This window comes from Microcaecilia unicolor, chromosome 1 (genome assembly GCF_901765095.1).
Source record: "Microcaecilia unicolor chromosome 1, aMicUni1.1, whole genome shotgun sequence".
Taxonomy (NCBI): Eukaryota; Metazoa; Chordata; class Amphibia; order Gymnophiona; family Siphonopidae; genus Microcaecilia; species Microcaecilia unicolor.
In genome coordinates this window covers 383675294-383697490 of record NC_044031.1, presented here as the reverse complement: position 1 = coordinate 383697490, position 22197 = coordinate 383675294, and the positions used below count along the sequence as shown (strand labels likewise).

General features: G+C 43.2%; 1 protein-coding gene across 5 annotated transcripts in view; it reads left to right on the top strand.

Moving 5' to 3' along the window:
• Nucleotides 1-302: 302 nt before the first annotated feature.
• Nucleotides 303-22197, top strand: part of ZC3H7B (zinc finger CCCH-type containing 7B) — a 187356-nt gene continuing 165461 nt past the window's right edge. For 3 of the 5 annotated variants that reach the window (XM_030210487.1, XM_030210479.1, XM_030210456.1), the window contains exons 1-2: nt 303-442; nt 1393-1480. The gene's annotated coding sequence lies outside the window, so the exon portion shown is untranslated. Of the gene's footprint in view, nt 443-513; nt 848-1392; nt 1481-22197 lie in introns of those variants that run through there. The other 2 variants (XM_030210464.1, XM_030210471.1) reach the window with 2 other exon arrangements.

The window sequence follows — 22197 nt, the reverse complement described above, 5'->3', positions numbered from 1 at the left end:
CATACAGATTTACACCTGCTCCAAAGAAGATATAAATATGTGCATATAAGTCCCTATGCATGTACATACATATTTTACAACATTACTTGAGTACATTGCAGCCCACCCCGCCAGCCAAACTGTGCCCCTAACAATGCCTGTGCATGGTCAGTATAAAAGTAGATTATCTTTCAACAGAAAATGGCAAAAAAACACGTCCTGTGCTTGACCTAGATAGACTGATGTCGGCGACGGGTGGACTTTAGGACCCAAGAAGAGCAGAGAAGGAAAGAGGAGGAGTAACCGCAGAGGGAGAGGAAGTATTTACCTTGCCGGAGACCTGGAAATGAAAGTAAAGTAGACACATGGATAAAACTGAAGCTGTTGGCCCAGCTTTGGCTCTATGAGATGCCGGCAGTAGCATTGTTAATAAGTGCAGAGCACTTGCAGTAGAGAGCAGACGGTAAGTTTTAACTTGTGTATTTTTCGTACAGGAAACCCGTGGCTGCAGAGGAAGAGGAGGGACCGATCGGTCCCCTAACATGCAGACCTAGGAAGCCTCTAGTTCAGTAGCTGTGGACGTTGGTTTCACTAATGTATATCTGGGAGGGAAAGTGGATGGTCATTTGGATAGCGAAAGGCTTCCCTGGCATGCCTTGGGGGTGCAGGAGCCGGTGATCTGTAGTAGTGATAGAGGACTTGCCCCGCCCCCTGCTTGTGAACTTCTTTGAAATGGTGGGCTCAGGGCTGTTGGGCTTCTGCTCTTGTCGCAGTCGTGGCTCCGGCGTGTTCTTTCCCAGCCCTTTAGTGGGGTGCCAGCTGCAGGATTTAAAGACCGCACAGGATGACTTTTAAATTCTTCTGAGAGGTAGAAAAAAATAAGAAACGCAATAGTGGTGAAGGGGAGGTGTTCTTGTTCTGCACATGCACAGGATTATTTCAGGTTTAGGTGAAGTGCTTAATTCAGGCTCTCTAGCGCCCCCTATTGCCTTTCTTTCGGAAAGCCTGGACCCTGGCACAGAGTGGCTCCAGAAAAGGGGAGGGGGTCGTCTGACTTTAACTTGCCAGCCTTAGGTTGGAAAATCCTCTCTATGTATCTGTATGGAGTGAGAGAAAAATGTCTGTATTTACCAAGCAATGATACTGTTCTACTGTTCTATTTTTTTAAAATCTTAAATCGTGGACATTTCTATAAATTTTATGGATTGGAGCAGATTGGGGGCGTAAGGGTCTGATCTAGAGTTTCCTGGAGTCTCCAGGGAAATAAAGAGTAACCTTCAGGATATTGCTGTGCCCTGTGGGTAATCCTGGTGGGAAAACACTGGGTGAATTCTCAAGAGAAAAAAAAAGATAAGACTGGAGTATTAGGATTTCTCTCCCTTACAGCTTCTCCTTGGTTTTGTATGTTCTTAGGTGCCATAGTATGTGCAGTATGAAGATTTAAGGAGAAAGGGAACATGAGCAGAGACTCTCATTTAACAGGAGACTTGGCATTTGTGAGGTAAATGCAATTATGTTTTCATTGTGTTTTGTTTTTATATGTAGTTTTTATATTTGATCCCAACCTAGTTACTTTTATTTACTTTTAAACATTTCTGTTTCACCCATCTAGCTGTTCTGAGTTGATAACGACGTATTCAAACTATCGTTTGTACTGTGGCCTCTAAGTTAGTGCAATGTTGCTTCTATCTATGTAATTGAGCCCATTACTGTATAGGGCTAATCATTTTGGTTGCTGTCATTATATCATCCTTCTTGTCACAAGTTAAAGACAAGAAGGGCAAAATGGTGCCAGGTATACTACAAAATGGAGAGTGGTACAGTGGATCTGAGGAAACTGCATCGGGGTAAGCTAGGCTGTAGAGGTGGGTTTAGTTTTTTCTTTGGAATTTTTCCTAGGAGGTGGGAGCAGAAGAACAGGTTTGGATAATGTAAAAGTCTGAATCAAGACTGATAGCACCCCAGAGTGTCCAAAGGAAGCATCATACTAGGTCATTGAGTTTGACCTAGTATGATACTTGGCAGCACTTGACAAATTTTAATTAGATGTGGACTTTTCAGACACAAATGGTGACTAATAATTGTCCCCTAGAAACTTGTCCAAATATTTTTTTATGTTTAATCTTTTTATTGAAAACTTCAATAAACAGTAAATCAAACAAACAATGTTTTTTAATTCTGAACATACCAAATTACAAACTTATCCTTCCCCATCCCATCCCCATATTAGTTGAAAGGACTAATGTATATGTCAATAATAAACCAGGAATAAATGAACTAAGAGCAGGTAGGGAACAAACAATCGGAAAGAAGCACAATATCCCGGTCTACAATCCTCTCCCCTTTCGTAAATAGCCCTCATTGCTTTTACCTCAAATAGAAAGAGCTATGCCTCAGTCTACAAAAAACCCAAAAAATAAACGTACCCTTCATAGAGAACCAAGACACCGTAGAGCTAGCGATACAGTCCTTCCAGAATAATTACAGTTCTTCTATCATCTAACGCAGGGGGAGGGACTCAAACAGAAAGGCTTCAAGACATCACATTGAAGCCTTTGAAGTAAAACAGGCTAACCTTAATTAGTACCTAGAGAGAGTTCAAGACAAAACTCCGAGCTCTAGGAGATAATGATGCAAGATATGGATCCCATATAGACAAACATTTTTTCTTCCATTTAAAGAATTTGCCCATGTGAAGCTTTTCCAGGAGCATGTGGTTATGGAACATATTTCGCCAACCCCAGTAAGAGGGAGCCTCTGACACTGTCCATGTTTTCAAAATGGCTTTTTTCCCCCAACAGAGCCGCCTTACAGATAAAGAGACGGCTATCCCCACTCTGCATACAAAAAATCCTCATGACGGTCTAATAAAATACCCAACGCTGAAATTGGGATGGCAGAACCCAGGAGAACTCCCAAAAAATGAATTATCGGCGGCTAAAAATGACGGATAACTGAACATTCCCAAAAAGCATGAAAAAAGAGTTGTGGAGAAGATTAAATTTTTGGCATAAAGGAGTATCAATACCACCCACATGAAACAATATGAGTTTGTGAAAAATATACCTTGTATAAGACCCAAAACTCACATTCACGCAGCTCAGCTGCAAGAGTCAGTTGTGGAACTTGGGCCAGAGAGAGAACTCTGTAGAGTCTGAAGATCTATTCAGGTCTGTCACCCATTTAGCTTGGAGATGTTTTACAGATCTCTGTTGACGGAGCTGTAATATAGCTTTATGAAGGATGGAGACCAATAAGCGATCCCGTTCCTCCGCGTAAAAGAATGACCGTAATTTTGCAGTGTGGCTCACTGCCAGAGGTATGCATTCTAGAGATGTCGCATGGTGGCGTAATTGATAGTATGGAAAAATGTCCTCTGTTTGTGTAAGGTGTCCACCTCCTAAGGTCTGTGATGGTAAGAGTGATCCATCAGAATGTAGGACCTGGTTGAGGTATTGGATGCCTAATTGGAGTGTAGTCCTCCCTATCTAAGAACCAAACAGGCTAGATTGTATTTCGTTAGGACTGGTAACCCCATACATTCTTCAATTACTAAATAGCAGCTTCAGTGCAAGCTTTGTTTTTTTTTTTTTTTTTTTTTGCCATTCCAAAGAAAACGAGATAGGTGACAGTACAAGAGACAATGGTCTTTTTTTCAGAAAAAGAGGGGAAGCATTTGAAATGTATACAGCCACCTAGGAAATTCCTCCATCCAGAATAAGTGTATTCTTCCATGGAGTCCCAGGATTAGTGTTTGCCAACTGGCCAATGAGGATATTGTTGAATCTAATAAGCGGGAAATATTAAGGTGATATAATTCAGGCGGTGTAATCGATTAAACAAATTTCTAGATAACGGAGTGTTGAGCCCAACATAGGGGGAAAGTGCCCATCCATTCCTGTTTTCACATCCAAATGTGTTGTTTTTTTTTTTTTAAACCCAGATACTGCATACCATTAGCCTTCACCAGTCCTCTGTGGACAGATTCCATAAGTGAATTATGCATTAACAGAAAACAAAACACTTGCTATTTGCTAGTTTCATGATATGTTCCATAGTGCTAGCATTATTTGAAAGGATAAATGCTTATTCCTAATTTACCTGTGGTAAAATACACTGACATAACAGTAACTCACATTGATAATTCCCCCCCCCCCTTAGATATTAATAACAATGACACATCTTAGGTAGCACATGATAGCTTTCTCTCCCCCACCCTTAATCTCATTGTATAAAATGGGTCTTGTGCTAAAATAGCATGAGTTAGTGGTAAAATAACATCTTAATGGTAGCCCATGTTGACAGCTATACTTCTTAGAACACAGAATTTGATGAGGTTGGCCCACATTGCTTCTTGAAGAGCAGAGAAGCATCAAGATCAGTCTCTTAGACCAGGAAGCCACAATTGAAGGCAACTCAGGAGGAGGAAATAATGAGGACTGATCCGGAGACAGTTGGGAGATGGGCCTTGAAGGGAGGGAGAGTACTGGGGGGGAGGGGGGAACAGGAATGAGCTGGAGGGGGGACTAAGAGTAATTGGTAGCGTTAGATGGGAACACAGTAAGTTGGGGGGGAGGGAGGTTAGCAAGCTGGGCTATCAAGTACAGGTGGGTGGGTGTTCCAAGCCTGGTGAGCAGCAACTGGGCCTTAAGGCTTTTTTTTTTTTTTTTTTTACAGTATTTGAGCTGGTTTTGCATCTTCAAATGATTAAAAAAAACAATTAAAACAATTATTCAAATACAGCGATTATATTTTTTCTGATAAATGAAAGTTTGCAGAATTTTGAAATATTGTGCATAGAATTGTAAATTTTTTGCACAGAATTACCTCAGGAGTAGCATCATATATATGTAGTTAAAACTTTTTCCCTGAGAGTCTCACTTTGCACTTGTTCACATTAAATTTCATCTGCCATCTAAATGGAGTGGAGGAGTGGCCTAGTGGTTAGGGTGGTGGACTTTGGTCCTGGGGAACTGAGTTCGATTCCCGGCACAGGCAGCTCCTTGTGACTCTGGGCAAGTCACCTAACCCTCCAATGCCCCTTGTAAGCCGCATTGAGCCTGCCATGAGTGGGAAAGCGTGGGGTACAAACGTAACAAAAAAAAAAAAAAATGTCCAGTTCCCCAGTCTCGCCAAGTCCTCTTGGAATTCCTTAGTCTGCTCGCGTTTTAACTACTTGAAATAATCTTGTATCATCTGCAGGTTTAATCACTTTGCTCATTGTGCCCTTTTACAGAACCATTAATGAATGTTAAGCACTAATTCCGGTACAGATCCCTGGGGAATGCCACTATTTACGTTTCTCCTTTGAGAAAATGGACCAGATTTCTCCATATTTTCTAGATCTTCCAGCACCAAACGCTGGAAAGTCTCGATTATTGCATTAGGAGGGCCCAGAGGCATCCATGTTGACAGAATTTAGTTAACATGATGAGCTCAAAACTGATTGCGATTCTGCACAAGTTGGTCTATGGCAGTGATGGCGAACCTTTCAGAGACTGAGTGCCCAAACAGCAACCCAAAATCTAATTATTTATCGCAAAGTGCCAACAGGGCAATTTAACCTGAATAACAGGTGCCGGTACTCATTATGGGCGGGGTCACCACATATGACTCCACCCCTATGATAGCCACACCCCTTACACCAGCCATGGCGCATATAAACAGACATCATTGAAAATGTTATACTAGTATAGGAGAAAAAAATAACATGATTTTTTTTCATTATAAATCATTTCTGTAAGCTGTTACAGCTCCAGTATACCCAGTGCAAAATAAGACACCAGATGTAAATTCTCAAATTGGACATATTCCAAACACTAAAATGATTTTTTTTACCTTTGTTGTCTGGTGATTTTGTTTTTCTATCCATATTGGTCCTAGTCTCTGATTCTGCTGCTCTCTATCTGTTCTCTTAACTCCGTTTCCAGGGCTTCCTTTCCATTTATTTCTTTACTGTCCTCCTTTCTTCTTCATTTCTTGCCCTCCATCCATGTCCAGCCACCCTCCTCTCCCCCCTGCCCTCCCAGCACCAGGCAGGCCTCCCTCCCACCAAGCATCAGGCCTCCCGCCAGGCCTCCCACCCAGCATCAGGCCTCCCTCCCTCCGAGCACCAGGGCCCCCCCTCCTCCAAAATTTAAAAGGCATACCTGGTCGGGGTTAAGGCGGCGTCGGCAGCGAAAAGTGTGTTGTTTGCTCAGCGCGCCTTCGGCCTTCCCTTCCGTCTCTCAAGCTCTGGTCCCGCCCTTGCGGAAACAGGAAATGAGGATGGGACCAGAGCTTGAGAGACAGATGGGAAGGCCGAAGGCGCGCTGAGCAAACACACTTTTCGCTGCCGATGCCGCCTTAACCCCGACCAGGTATGCCTTTTAAATTTCGGAGGAGAGGGGGCCCTGGTGCTCTGTGGGAGAGAGGGCGGATGGACCAGCGATGGCGCGCGTGCCAACAGAGAGGGCTCTGCGTGCCCTCTCTGGCACGTGTGCCATAGGTTTGCCATCACTGGTCTATGTGATAAAATGTCCGTTGTCAGAAATGGTACATCGGACAGACTAAATGGAGAATTAAACAACGGGTAGGAGAACATTTAAGTAATTTTACGCACTCACAAGAAAGAGGCGCCGCTAGTTAACCATTGGGAACAGTTAGGACATCGGGAAGAAGATCTCCTGTTTGTAGTATTAACTCAACTCAAGCAACCACAAGGGCGTAACATAACTTCCAGCCTTTTACGGAAAGAGGCACAATATATTTGTAGATGGTAAGCTACTTACCCAAAGGGATTGAACAAAGCAATAGACTGATGCATATGTAAAGGATTTAAGTCAGGGTGGGACTATATATTGAGACTGTGCATGTACCGACGTTTTTCCAAACCGTGACGGGACTGATCATCACCACAGAGTCTCCGTGAATTGTAAGTTTAAAAGTGATGTTTTATGAAAAAATGAGCAACAGTTTAAAGTATGTGTAGAACATATAACAGTGAGCAAAATTGATTTCTTTTAGGTTTAGATATTTGTTCTCCTGATGACGCATTTGGGCAAAACATTCAGGCATGTTGAGAACGGAAAGTAAGGGCTAAAGGGAGCACCGCACGAGCAGACAGAAAAAAGGAAAAAAAAAAAGGAATAGACAGGTAGCCACCTTGAACACTAGTACACCTGGAACTTTGAGAGAACTACTGCAGAGTCTGACGAGATAAGTAATCTGTCCATTATATGTTGGGATCTAAGGTACCAAAGCTTTAGAACATAAGGAGGGGGGGGTCACGTGATGACGTGAAGCAAAGCGGACGTCTCTGAGACCTGCTCCGACCTAACTCCCCAAAAATCGGCAAAATCAACGGCAAAAAATCCCTGGAAGAGTACCAGCTTTGCGAAGCAGAGTAGTTAAAGGCGAGAACTCTGTGAATCGGGGCTTGGAGAGGCGTATCGCAGTGTGAAAGAGCGGGTATGCCCGCGAAGACTCCGCGGGGGAAGAAAAGTGCCTGCAATTCACAAACCAAAATGGCGGCGGCGCCTGGCGCTGAAAAAATGGAGGAGATGCCATCGGAGCTAGTACGCGACCTCGCGCAGCAAATTACAGCATTGCTGGAAGAAAAACTCTCCAAATTGCAAACTTCGGTTGACCAGATCCGGGAGTCAATTGAGAGGCAGAGTGCGCGAATACAGCAAGTGGAAGATAGAGTTGCGCAATGCGAGGACACGGCGGAAGGCGCGAATGGAAGAATCGCAGCGCTCGAGAGAAAGTGCGAGCAGCTGGCACAAAAAGCAGACGACCTCGAAAATCGAAGCAGGCGCAACAACATCAGAATACTGGGCATACCTGAATCGATTAAAGACAAGGAGCTCCGCAGGTTTGTGGAACAGTGGCTACCCACACAGCTGGGCTTGGACCTGGAAGGGGACAAGCTGCGAGTGGAGAGGGCCCACAGGGTGGGAGTAGAACGCGCTAATGATAGCAGACCACGACAGGTGATGATTAAGATCTTGAATTATATGGATAAAGAGAAAATCTTGCAAGCGTACAGAGGGAAGCGGGGCCTGGAGTACGAAGGAAAAAAAATACTGTTATTTCAAGATTATTCTGTTATAGTGTCAGACCAGCGAAGGAAAATGGGAACCCACTGCAAACGCCTATATGATAAAGGAGTTCGATTCGCTTTGCTGTATCCGGCAAAAGTCCGAGTCTTGCATGACAATAAAACTTTGTTTTTTACTGAGCCTACAGAATTGGAGATGTTTGTGAACCAACTGTGATAACGGTGACGAATGAGACCCACAATGTTTGCAGCCAGCAGGCTTGAACGATGAGGAGAGTGGAGGTGCTCCGCAGGGCCTAAGACACCTGGCAGTACAATTTTATAACAACTTTAATGGAACCTGCGGAGGGCGGGCTGATGCAAGATGGAAGCAAGGGACACTATTACTCTGCAGTCAGTTGGTATCCTAAGAGTGAAGGAAGAGGACAGATAAGTTGCATGCAGGACGGGATAAGCTGGGGATGGACCTTTCTAGAGGTTTTCCTTTCCGGTTCCAGTTTGAATGTTTAAATGGTTGAATATTTAAGTTACAATAATCAGTTTAACTGCAAAAGCTGTTGATAATGGAAATGTGTTTTTTTTTTTTTCTTTTCTTTTCTCTCTTCCTTTTTCTCTCATCATATCTTCCAGGGATTCATATGGGGGGGGGGAGGGGGGAGGGGGGAGAGAAGTCTCGGGAGAGTTGGTGATGTGTTGGGGGCATGAGTGTTGTGATTCGTTGAGGTTGGGGAGTACATGTGAGTCACAAGGGGACTTAGTGTGGGGGAAGGGGGGAGAGGGTGGTGGGGGGGAAGGGATAGGGGAGAGGGAGCTGTCTGGTATCCTTATTGTAAACAACGAGGAAAACCTCAAAGGGTCAATTATTACAGAGACAAGGGGCAAGAAGGACGCATGCTTTTCAAGGGACCATAAATATGTACGTGGTCTAGGAGCTCAGCTGGGGGGCTCCTGGAGAAAAACGGTGTTTGACAGTAAAGAGCAATGCAAAAGCGAAGTACATAGTATGAATGGCATATCTTAAAATTGTATCTTTGAATGTTGATGGGGTACATTCCCCGGTAAAGCGCACAAAAATCCTGCAGGCTTTAAAGAGACAAAAAGCGGACATAGCACTCATACAGGAAACACACTTGAGCAAACTAGAACACCTCAAATTGAAGAAAGATTGGGTAGGTGACATTTATTTTGCAGCATACAATGGCAGGCAAAGGGGGGTGGCTATACTAATAAAGAAAACGATAGCGTTTCATATGCACCAGGTATATCAAGATCCAGAGGGTCGTTTCATAATAGTGGCAGGAATGCTGCAGGGTATTGCAGTAGGATTCTGCAGTATATACGCACCTAATGTCTACTCTCACAGGTTTTATTCCACACTGTTAGCAAAAATAGCCACTTTTAGTGATTATAAGCTGATAATAGGGGGAGATTTCAACATCACAAGCGATCCCTCCATAGACTGCAAACCACCTAAGAGAGCGGGGAAAGATCATGATGAGAAGGGGGTAAATTTACTTATGAGGGAATTAGAGTTAGTAGACATTTGGCGTCATCAGCATGTAGATGAGTGTGATTACACTTTCTTTTCCCATCCACATGGAGTCCATTCGCGCCTTGACTACCTGCTAGTATCCCACTCGATGAGTTCCGTTGTGGTTAGTACAGGAATTGGAATACCAGATGTATCTGATCATGCTCTAGTGTGGGCGGAGCTAAATTGGGAAGGGAAACATTCGATGCGATGGCGAATGAATCCAACTCTGTATCAAAATAGGGAGTTCAGAACATATTTGAGGAAGAGCTGGATGGATTACATAACAGACAATGACACGCAATCAGTAAGTGCAAGAATATATTGGGAGGCTGCAAAGGCAGTATTGCGAGGAAAAGTTATGTCCTACGTTGCGTCTCAGAATAAAAAACGTGCCTCCCGCTTAACAGCTCTTACATTGGCTTTAAAAGATGCCCGAAGAGCTTTTATCATCTCTCCTTCTGAGAGTAACCGGAAAGCCTATGTGACATGTCGGAAAGAAATGAGGGAGGTATTGGACGCAGGAGCGCTGTGCAATATCCAACTATATAAGTACAGGCTACACCGCTGGGGCAATAAAACAGGTAAACTGTTGGCGTCATTGGTGAAGCAGAAATCATCGAAAACATACATTAGTAAGATGAGAGATGAAGGGGGGCGGGTTTTCAAGACCCAACCAGAGATACAGAAGGAGTTTGTACGCTTCTATTCAGAATTGTACAGGGAAGGTTCTTTCTCTGAAGGCAAGTGTCAGGAGTTTTTCGCTAGAGTGGGGCTTCCCAAGTTACAGGAGGACCAAATAAAGCTTCTTAATGCTCCACTCCAGGGGAAGGAGATACAGAAAGTAATTAAACGCCTGCAGCTAGCTAAAGCCCCCGGGCCAGATGGGTTAGGGCCGGAATTCTACAAGATATTACAGGATGTAATTGTTCCACCGTTCGTGTCAATGTGCGAAGAAGTGAAGGACACAGGCATTATGGGACCAGTATTAAACCATGTGCATATAACAATCCTTCCTAAGCCAGGAAAGGATACTGAGATGGTTAGCTCTTATAGGCCTATCTCATTACTCAATCAGGACATAAAAATACTGGCAGCAGTACTAGCAGACCGTTTGGGTCAGGTTGTTCCCTGTCTGGTTCACTCGGACCAGGTGGGATTTGTTAAAGGAAGATTCGCCTCAGCGAATATTTTGAAAGTAAGTCGAGCTCTATTTGAGGGCAGAGGACGGGCTGGGGACGCAATTGTAGCGAGTCTGGATGCTGAAAAAGCGTTTGACAAAGTAGTCTGGGAGTACCTTTTTTGGGTACTAGGGCGCTTTGGAATGCGAGGGGATTTTTTGGATTGGATACGAGCGCTTTACAGCAATCCAACAGCGCAAATTATAGTCAATAATTCTCTTACAGAATGTTTTTCGTTGAAGGGGGGAACCCGGCAAGGGTGCCCACTGTCACCATTGCTCTTCATTTTGACATTGGAGCCGCTAGCAGCTAGGATAAGGCAAGAACCTGCAGTGAGGGGAATTAGAGTGGGGGGAGAAGAGTATAAAATTAATTTATTCGCGGATGATATGCTTTTGTTATTAGACAAGGCGACTACCACGCTGCCGTGTGTAATGGCCCTCATTAAAGAGTTTGGGGATTTTTCTGGGCTTACTATTAATTTCGGGAAATCTGAGGCATTGCCAGTCAGTAACCCTTGTGATAGCAGGGCCCTGCAAAACTTTCCTCTGGCTTGGGCTAAGGAAGGCATCAAGTATTTGGGAGTTTTTTTAAGTGCAGATCCCTCATGGGTATACAAGAAGAATGTAGTAACACGACTAGAGGAGGTCAAGAAGCTCTGTGGGAGGTGGAGAGATCTGCCATTGAGTTTTTTGGGCAGAATAGCCTTGGTAAAAATGGTGATGCTGCCTAAGCTAATTTACCCGTTGCAGATGATACCACTGTGGGTGAACAAAGCGGAAGACGGTATGTATCGAAGTGTGGTAGGTACTTTCATATGGCATGCGAGACGTCCGCGGATATCCTTTGTGAAGTTAACCCATAGACGTGATCAGGGGGGCCTTCGATTGCCGGATCTGAGAACTTACAATGTAGCAGCTCTGATGCGCTGGAATCATGAATTAATGTCAGGAGAGGGATTTTATGCAGTGAAGGGTTTTTGGGAGAGTTGGTGTGGTCCGAATGACCCATTTACTGTTCTGGAATCGTGGGTAATCAAAGGTGCCAAGAAGATAGTAGAGAATCCATATGTAGCAGCATTGCAGAAGGCTTGGAGGTGGTGGAGAGGGCACGGCGGGGCAAAACAGGGAATGAGTCCTTTCATGCCGCTAACAGGGAATATGGCCTTTCCAGCAGGACTTGGAGCGTCGGTATTTGGAAATTGGCGAGCGAAGGGCTGCCGGTTCATAGGCCAGTTCAGAAAGGAGGGGGATGAGGTATTTCCATCATTTGACCAGGTTAAAAATGAGCTTCAGATCCCGGGATCCCAATTCTTTGCATACCTGCAGGTGAGGGACTACATATTGAGTGTAGAACGCAGTGGTCAGGCGAAGGTGCGGTTCACGCAATTGGACTATGAATTTTTGCGACTGGCTCCAATTTTCAATAAATTGACACAGTGGTGTAAATTGATTAGGCAATTTCAAAGGGCAACTCACATAGCTAATTTAGCAAATACATGGAGCAAAGACCTAGTTGAGAATATTTCTGAGGACCGGATGAAGGCGGTGTTCAGAGACCTGCATAAGGTGACGCCAAATGCAGCCCTGCAGGACATCCAGTATAGAGTATTATATCGGGTGCATATCACCAAGGAAAAAGGGAAAGTATTGGGGATGTGGGAGGATAATTGCTGCAATAAATGTGGGATAGGTGTGGGTACTTTCTTGCACTCATTCGTGGAGTGCCCCTCATTGCATGATATATGGGTAGGAGCGCTGGGTGCCATTGAGGAACTCCTGCAGCGCGCGGTGGAATGGAAATACTCAATCATTTTGATGGGTTGTGTGGAGTCCTTAAGGGAGCAAGGGCTAAGAGCTGACCAAAGCAAATTTGTTTTACTAGCGACCTTACTGATCAAGAAATGTATTTTGCAGACGTGGGTGGACAAAACGCCCCCATCCCTGGAGCTATGGAAGAACTATATGAAGGAGATGGCTCATTGGGTACTTACAGCGCTTAAGCATTCAGTTTCATTGAGCAGCCGCCAGTATAGAGATATATGGGGGAGAGTGCGGGCCCGTTTTATGCTACAGGACCCAGTCTCTGAGGAAGAAAAAGAAAAGGAAGTGTGAACGGACAGCAAGGGGGAGGGAGGGAGTTTTGAGGGAAGGGACAATGGACTGGGGAGGGGGGGGGAAAGGGGGGGGAAATAAAAACAAAATTCATGGAAATAAGGGCATCAATATCTGTTTTTCCCTTCATAGAGGGGGCAATGGTTTCAAATGTTTATCTCTTTTTCTTCTTTCTTTCATTTTGTATTATAGTTTACCGATGCAATTGTTTTCATGTATCAATAAAGATATTTCAAAAAAAAAAAAGAACATAAGGAGGGAATGTACCACATACAGAACTCTAAGACACTACATATATAGGAAGGGAGGAAGGGACTTGGAGTGCAATGATGGTGGTTACTAGTGCAATGGTATGAGCTACTTGTTAGCTTAAAACAGAAGCACTTGATACTGAGCCCTATTGTATTACACAACACAAAGTAGTAGGGATAGCATATTTAGGTTTCTAGAGTACAATTAAGTGATTAAATTTTAACTGCCAGACCCTTGTTTCTTCTAACGTTTGGAGATCCCTTCTCATGGTTTCTACTCCCTCCAGGGTATCCACTCTATTGGCTATATTCGTATAATCCGCAAAAAGGCAAACTTTCCTTCTAATCCTTCAGCAGTGTCTCTCACAAATATATTAAACAGAATCGGCCCCCAGCACTGACCCCTGAGGCACTCCACTACTCACCTTCTTTTCCTCCGAACGGATTCCATTTACCACCACCCTATGCCGCCTGTCGGTCAACCAGTTTCCAATCCATTTCACCACTTTGGGTCCTAAATTCAGTCATCTTAACTTATTCATGAGTCTTCTGTAAGGGACTATATCAAAGGCTTTGCTTGAAATCCAAGTAGATTACATCTAGAGCACATCCCTCATCCAATTCTTTGGCCACCTAGTCAAAGAAGTCAATAAGATTCGTTTGGCAGGATTTACCTTTGGTAAAGCCATGTTGCCTTAGAGCCTGTAACCCGTTGGCTTCTAGGAAGTTAACAATGCTTTCCTTCAACAGTGACTCCATTATTATTCCTACCACTGACGTGAGGCTTACTGGACCTTAGTTTCCCACTTCTTCCCTGTCTCCAGTCCCGAGGAACTTCTCCTGTCTCTAAAGATCTATTAAATAAATCCTTAAGAGGTCCCATCAGGACTTCTCTGAGCTTCATCAATATCCTGGGATGTATCCCATCTGGCCCCATGGCTTTGTCCATTTTCAGGTTCTCAAGCTGATTATAAACGCTTTCTTCCGTGAAAGGCACAATATCCTCTCCATTCCCAGGTACTCTTGGCATACAACCGCAAACTTCTCCAGGATTTTCTTCCGTGAACATCGAGCAGAAGAATTTGTTTAGCACATTCACTTTATCTTCATCACATAGCCATTCTCGGTATCTTTGTGTACCGATTCCATTCCTATGTTTTCTTCTTTCCCCAATATATCTGGAAAAGGTCTTATCACCACTCATCTTGAGACTTTTTTCTTCCACCCGCTGTATTTCCCTCTTCGCTTCTTTGAGTTTAATCTGATGATCTTGTCTGTGGTCCTCTTGTTGCATTCTTCTGTTTCTTGAATGAAGCCTCTTTTGCCCTTATTTTTTTTTCAGCCACTTGTTTGGAGAACCATAAAGGCTTCCTCTTTCTTTTTGTTTACTTTAATGTGTAAAGATTAGTTACCATATTTCTCGAAGGTTGTTTTTTTTTTTTTGACAAAATGTTTATTATATTGAAAATTTTCCAGTAGACAAAGTATGGAAACACAGGAGAGTGTCTGAAATTATAAAGCAGAACAATTGCAATAAAGTCCATAGGTTAACATTATTGAGAATCCTCCAATAGAACATCCTTCCCTATCCCCCCCCCCCCCCCCCCAAGAAGCCAATGCAAGAGTTCTAGAAAATATACTTATAGACTTCAGCTAAGCAAGGTCTGAGCAATTCCAATTAAATGGATTGACAGAGGAAGAAGGGGATCAAGAAGGCTGAGCCACCCCAGGTGACCACCATGCATGATATTTGCCCCAAACTTTATGAAAATTTTAACCTGGGTACCATTTTTGATTACAGGAAGTTTAGTCATCTGATGAATGTGGTCCAGTTTGCAGAGTACTCTATCCATAGTTGGTAAGCCAGCTTGTTTTCAATAAGTCACTAGCGAAATCTTGCAAGCTGTAAACCCCCCCCCCCCCCCTCCCCGCAGAGGGTAGCTTATGATATTCTAGCCGCACTCCCACTGGTTTAACATGTGACAAGCAGTTCTCTGCTTTATAAGGGTAGAGAACCGGAAGTATTTGATGTAAAGTCTGAAAAGTAACAGTCCAAAAGGATTGGGCCACGAAGCAAGACCACCAGATATGATACATATCACGAGATTCTCCACAATGTCACCAGCATTGCCCATGCCATAGTTAAACATCTTAAGAAGTCGCTGTGGGGTGAAAAAGTTTGTGCCAGGCTGAGGATCCAAGATGGCGACATAGAGATTAACTGCACCAGACGCGTCCCAATAGTCTTCTAAAACACTGTTTGGGGATGGCTCCTGACCTTTGTGGAAGATGTGGAAAAGGAGAGGGAAGGTTCGGGAGAATCCCTCGACCCCCACCGTACCCACCTTCTCCACAAGACGACTTTAGAGCAATTCAGGATGACGCCAGGTCCCAGGCAAGCTTCTTCTACTGCTGTCGGTACTGACACGTTAGTATTAGCTGGCAGTGTAAACGGGGTTTCTCTGAGCCCCGTTTTACATGCGGCTCCCCCACAACCAGGAAGGAACGGCATAGAAGCAAGTCCTGTGGCTCGAACCCCGAGCGTGGAAGTGTCGAGGAACCAGGGAAGGAACTTGTCTACGCTGAGAGAAGTGGTGGAGGGAAATCAACTTGGAGAACAAACTACAGCACAGATATTGCCTATTCAAATAGTGAGTACTTTAAATCAATCCATCAGTGCCCTCCTTCCTGTTTTTTCTTCGGGGGATGTGGTAAAACCAGCCGTAGTGACAATGGAGTCACTCTGGGACTTGACTTTTAACTTACAATCTTCTTTACAATAATTGATATAAAAAATGCTAGTGAAATTAAGTTATTGTCTCAAGCAGTCCTTACCCAAGCTCAGGTAACTGCTCAACAAATCTCTGACGTGAAAGTTCTGGATGAAGAAGTTAAAAAATTGGAATCTCTGGGACAAGTCACAATTCAAGACAGGAATTTTACCTTTCGTCGACTGGAAAATCTAGAAAATCAAACTAGGAGTCTCAATTTGAGAATGACTAATTTTCCTAGATCACCTTTAATAACACCAATTGAAATGGTTAAAAAATACTTGGTGGAAATTTTAGGAATGTCTGGGGATTCATTGCCTCCAATAACTCGGGCACAGTATATATAGAGTAATGTAAAATCTAAGGTTGGAATTTCTCAGCCCCAAGTTGGTGATGCTATGAACCTCACATCTTTCTTAGAATCATCACTTGAAGTTATTACCCAGAGAACTACTGCAGTGGTCACCTTTGCTTTGGAGATGGATCGAGATGCTGCTTTAAAGCTTTCATTTCGACATTTGGACTCTCTGTTTATGGGATCTAAAATAAGAATTGATCCTGACTTGTCAAAAGAAATGCAAAAAAGACGCAGAGCCTTCTTAGCTCTCCATCCTAGAACTTTAGCCTTAGGTGCAAATTTTGTACTAAAATTTCCTTGTATTTGCCGAATATTATTTCAGACTAAGCAATTTCAATTCTTTGATCCCAAACGGAAGAATTTTTGTTTTCGAAAAAAGAAGTTAATGTTAAGAGTCTAATCACATATAGTACACTGTATAACAGCTTTGAGAAAGCACCCTGGGTAGCATTAATTAAGGATTAATTTCTGGTAGGTTTTTTTTCTTCCTTGGATCCAAACTTTCCTAATTACTTATGGGCGAAAGTGGTGAAATGATTTTGGTTCTTTGATAACATTGAAGATTTCTTTTATGTTAAGATTTCCAATTTCCTGTACTATTTTTTTTTTTTTTGCGTTGTATATAATATAAATTGAATAATAAAAAAAAAAGTCACTGTGGGGTGTAATACCAGCCATAGAGTATTTTGTAACTTTTACACCAGACTACTTGCTATAGATAACCTTTAATAGATATTTAAATATAATTTCACATTGTTTGGGCTCCACGGAAATACCTAGATCTCGCTACCATTTATTGGTCTGGTACACAATAGGATTAGTAGAAAACAGAAGGGCCTTATAAAGGCCCAGATGCACTAAGATCCCTGTTAAGAATCCATTCGTATTTTCAAATTACTGATTTGGAAATACAGATGGAGTCCCAAAGAGAATTGCATGCAAATGAGCTGCTTGTTGCTTTTTGACAAAGCTAATTTGCATGCGATAGGGGGGAAGCCAGTCGGCCAGCTCAGCATGCACAGAGCATCCCATCGCTAAGCGTGGCTGCTCTGTGCATGTTAGACTGCTCTCATACACGCAGACAAGCTGCGTGTATGAGACACGTCGTAGCTTTTAAAAACAAGCCAGGAGCCTGCACTCTCTTGGGTGGGTGGGGGGGGGGGGGGGGGGGAGGTCCGCTGATGCTGGGAGCGTGGAGGTAGCTCCCGTGGGCTCCGGGGTTCTCTTCTCTCCTCTGCCACCCCCGCTTCCTTGCCTGGGACAGGGCTGTGGCGGCACAAGAACTCATGCGGCTGTCCCTCATCTCTGCCTGGCCCCTGGACAACTGAAGCAGGATTCTTTCCTCCCACCGCAGGGACTCACCAGCTCCCTACAGCCTTTCAGGTTGGATTTTTCTCACACTTTTTTTGTGTGTTCTGGTTAAAAGCAGTCTCTCTGCCCTAATATTTTGTTGTGTGAAACTCACTCAAATTTAACGGGTGGTCTGGAGCTGTCAGGACCGACAGCTCCAGACCTCCCGTTAACTTTTCCACGGTAAAGCTAGGGAGTGCTTCTGTGCATTGGGTCGGAAAACAGCTGTCCATTGCCTTGCATGCACATTTGTATAATAATTAGCTCATTATAATAGTTTTGCATAGCTTTGTATTTCGTTTTCGTTAGCAGCTACCGTGATAGGAAAAGAGCTCGGAGAACCCCTTTGTGTATGTCTCGTTTTACTCTTTGCTGGCTAAACTGGTTAGAACTGGTATAAAACCCTTGTTGCTTGCTCGTTAGTTTTTTTGCATCTGGGCCAAAGACGGGTAATACATCCTCTATGACCCCCTCCCTGCAAGGCTCGCTCTAAGAGTGTCTCCTCCATTCCCAGTTCACCTTTAGCCCTATGAAGGATGAAATCACGAAGCTGCCAATAATGAAATATTTGAGTGTCAGCCCATATTCATCCTGTAGGTCCAAAAAAGGCAAAAGATCTTCCTCCTCCCAAACCTGACCCAAAGTGCGAAGTCCCCTCTGTTCCCAGAGCTTATAGCATGGATCCAGCACCCCTATCTGAAAACTGAGGGGTAGCGAATGGCCATTTGTAAGTAATATTGCCTGTCAGGGAAGAAGGTATCCCACAAAGCGTACCAAGTGGGCAGTGGAAACACTATACTAAGGGAGAGCATAGCAATTGTTTTCAAAAGATCTCTCTTAGGAAGCCAGGTGACCCAGCTACAAGCAAACCCAAGCTTTCGTTGAATGAGAGAGCCACTCCGTAAATATACGTAGTTGGGCAGCCTGAAATATTTTTTAAAATTTAGGAGTCCCATACCGCATGGATCTGGCAAAGCCAAGAAAGATTTAACCCCTCCTAGTGGTCAAGGTCAGCAAAAAGCTCCAGCAATTTAGAAGGAAAATTTAGCATTAAAAAGATCTGTTAAAGTGGGAGTGATATTGATTACAAGATATTTAATATAATGCTTTGCCCATGAAAAAGGAGATTGCGTTTGCAAGGACCCTACCTCACACTGGTGGAGAGAAATAGTAAGAATTTCTGATTTTTGCATATTGATCTTGAAGCCTGACATTTGGCCATATAGGGAGTAATGCCTGCAAGGAAGTTTGTGGGCTGGTCAGGGTAAGCAAGGTGTCGTCTGCAAACAGCAAAATCTTATGCTTTTCATCGCCCTGAACAACCCCTCGCACTCAGTCCTTAGCTCGTATATATATAGCAGTTTTCAGCTTCGACCACTGCTCTTCATTTTCACTCACGTCTACCCATGCCATCAGTTCCTTCTTCAGGTATTCCTCCATTTTACCAAAATCAGGGCTTGCAAATCTTGAACCTTTTTACTTAGACAACGAGCATTTGTGCTAATTGCTTTCCATGTGCTAAGTGAGTGTGGATGGTTTTCTATATTAACATAACTTTTCCCTCTGCTATCTTGTTTTTTTTTTTTTTTTTTGGGGGGGGGGGGTGACTTTCTGAATTCCCTTGTTTCTTTCTGTCACCTCACCCTCTAAATGTGTAGAAACATACTGTCTAAATTTGTCCCCAAGGATCCTTTTTTGTGTCATAGAAAGATGTAAACCATCATTACAGTACAACCTGTTATTTTTCCACGTATTACCCCATCCTCCTAGATATCTAAAACCTTCTTTACACCAAGATTGGAGCCATTTTTTGAATTCCTCTGTTTTACGTAGTCTTTTAGGTAGTCTGTATTGGAGTATTATGAGAATTTACAGTTTTTGTAGATGAATTTTGAACCTGGACTCAACACCATAGATACCGCCAACAACAGGGATTGGGGTCTTTTTTTCCATCCTTCTCCCAAATACAAGTCAAATAGAGCATTCCCCATAAATATCTGTATTCCTGTCTCCAAGTCATGCACTTCTGGGAGACACTGACCAGACAATATGGTGAGGCTTGGAAATTTGGGAAATTGAATCAGCTATTTTATAAAACGCCAGCTCCCTTTAACAAATTGTCTTTTTGCTACAAGGCCCTGAGGAATACCATAAGCCTGGAGTGGATTAATAAGTTAAGAGAGGCATGGTGCAGAGATATACTGAGCAGCAATTCCTGGAGCTATTCACCACATTGTATGATTTTACTAAATCCGTAGCTCTCTACAAGTGCTATGATTTAAACTACTACACTAAACCCAACTATATTACCAAAGAGAAGGGGGCTCATTTTGGACTCTGGAAAGATTGGATATGCAGCAAGTGCAAACATGCTCAGCGGGACCCTCAGCTCTCCTTCTTGGAATTTGATACCCAAGCCATTTGGCGTGAAGCTTGCTTGTGCTAGCTCATATTGCTAATTCTCCCCTGAGTGGGACTATGGATCTTTTGCTTCTGGGTTGCCAGAGGCTTTCACTTTCACAGTGTAGATTCCTTTTTAATGCAATATTGTTAATTAAAAAGTCAGTGCTGGCCTATTTGGTCATGGAGGAACCACCACCATTGCAACCGTGGTTGTAGCATGAGGGAATTTGCTACTTTTGAAATTAAGATATACCAACACATCATATACCACCTTGGGGGAAAAAAAAAGTGTTTTGGGCATTCAACCCTATGTTTTTTTTTTTTTTTTTTTTTAGGCTGCTTGTATCACCTCTCAAATTAGTACTCACGAACCACTCGCAATTTAGAGAGATAAAGGACTATGAAGGCCAGCGTATGAGAAAAGCAATTCTTTAATTTCTTACCAAGATAAAGTTACAATTACAAATGCTAGTTTCTCATGTGGAGAGGAGGGGACACAAACATGTGGTCTGCCTCTACCTCTCCAACGTAATGCTCTGATTCAATTGTTTATATACCTTTTGTGTTAAGCAAGGCTTCACATACTTCAGCACTTATCTTACTGAGGGATCATTCTATTCTCTGTTCTCACCCTATAGTTTCGCTTCAGTTACTAAATCACACTCTTCTCTTTATACTAGTTTATTTCCCAAGGCCTGCTTTGCCTCTTAAGGGTATAAAATGCCTGAGTTTACACAGGCTCATGTTTTCTTTCATAAATTACAGGCTTCTCAATCTCTGACAGTTTCCAGAGTGGCTTGTCAGCCTCTGCCTTCTTTTTGACCTGTGCTGACCTGTGCTCATAATCCTACACCTGCAAGTATACAGTAATGCTTATTGATCGTTTAGGCATCTCTGGGGGGGGGGTGGGGGGAAGGGGATGTTTGAGTATGTCTGGAAGTTTGAGTGTCTGTAGGTATGCTGTGAGTAGGGTTGTTGTATGTAAGGGTGCCCAAGGATTTGTATGTTGAGGAGGATTGACTTGCTCATCATAGTCCTCTTTCTATATCTGGTTTATTGCTAGTCACTTGTTGTTCTAGCATTACATTGTACTGTCATGCTGTTGTTACCACATCTGACAATTGTAATAAAATAAAATTTTAAAAAGTTTGTGGTCTTTGTTATAAAACGTATGGGGTCAGACTTAAAGATCTCAATATGTATAATTTGGAAGAAAGGCGGGAGAGAGGAGATATGATAGACATTTTTCATACCTACATGGCATAAATGCGCAGGAGGCAAGCCTCTCAATTGAAAGGAAGCTCTGGAACGAGGGAGCATAGAATGAAGGTGAAAGGGGGCAGACTCAGAAGTAACCTGAGGAAATACTTCTTCACGTAAAGGATGGTGAATTCGTGGAACAGCCTCCCAATAGAGGTGGTGGAGGCAAATTCAGATACAGTTTTCAAGAAAGCTTGGTTCAAGTACATAGGATCTCTAAGGGAGTGATAGGGATAGTAGATGGCATGGATGGGTAGACTGAGTAGACCATATGGTCTTTTTCTGCCTTCTGTGTTTAGAGAAGCATTGAAATGGTCACACAGCAGAGATGTCAGAACTTCCCTAAATTCGTTTAGTACCCCTTGTACCTCTTGGGTGGATACTGGGAGTAGGACCAGCCCCCCAGGCTTTATTAAAGGGATTTGGGGTGAGGGTACCTTTAGGTACCTGTGTCCCACCTAAGGGCTAGGGAAGGGGGCTTTGTTAGGGCTGCTGGTTTACCATGGATCGGTGACCCTGGGGTTCTGAAATGGACCATCGTGCTCCTTGAAATTGTACAGCTGCATTGGGAAGGGATGGTTTGCACTATTGGGCAAAGTTGGGCTACAGTAATTTTTATTTGCAAAAATGGCCTTCAAAAATATTTTAGCACTCTTGGTTTTGTAACACCCTTGTTTAATTAGCTGTTTCACATGAATTTGCATCACAGTAGTTTATTAATGAGATGTATTCATAAACTTTGGTGCAGACGTTTACTACTATGAAATATACTTTTTGCGTAGTGATTTTGCATGAAAAGTACTGTAAAATGCCTGGAATTTGGCATTTTGCATATTTCCAGGTATTTTACATTACTTTTCACGCACAGATCATTTTTGTGAGGTCACTGGCCTAAGAGCTTCAGTTAAGACAAAACATTTCCTCTTTAAACACACAAACTGTTGCAAAGAATGCCAGT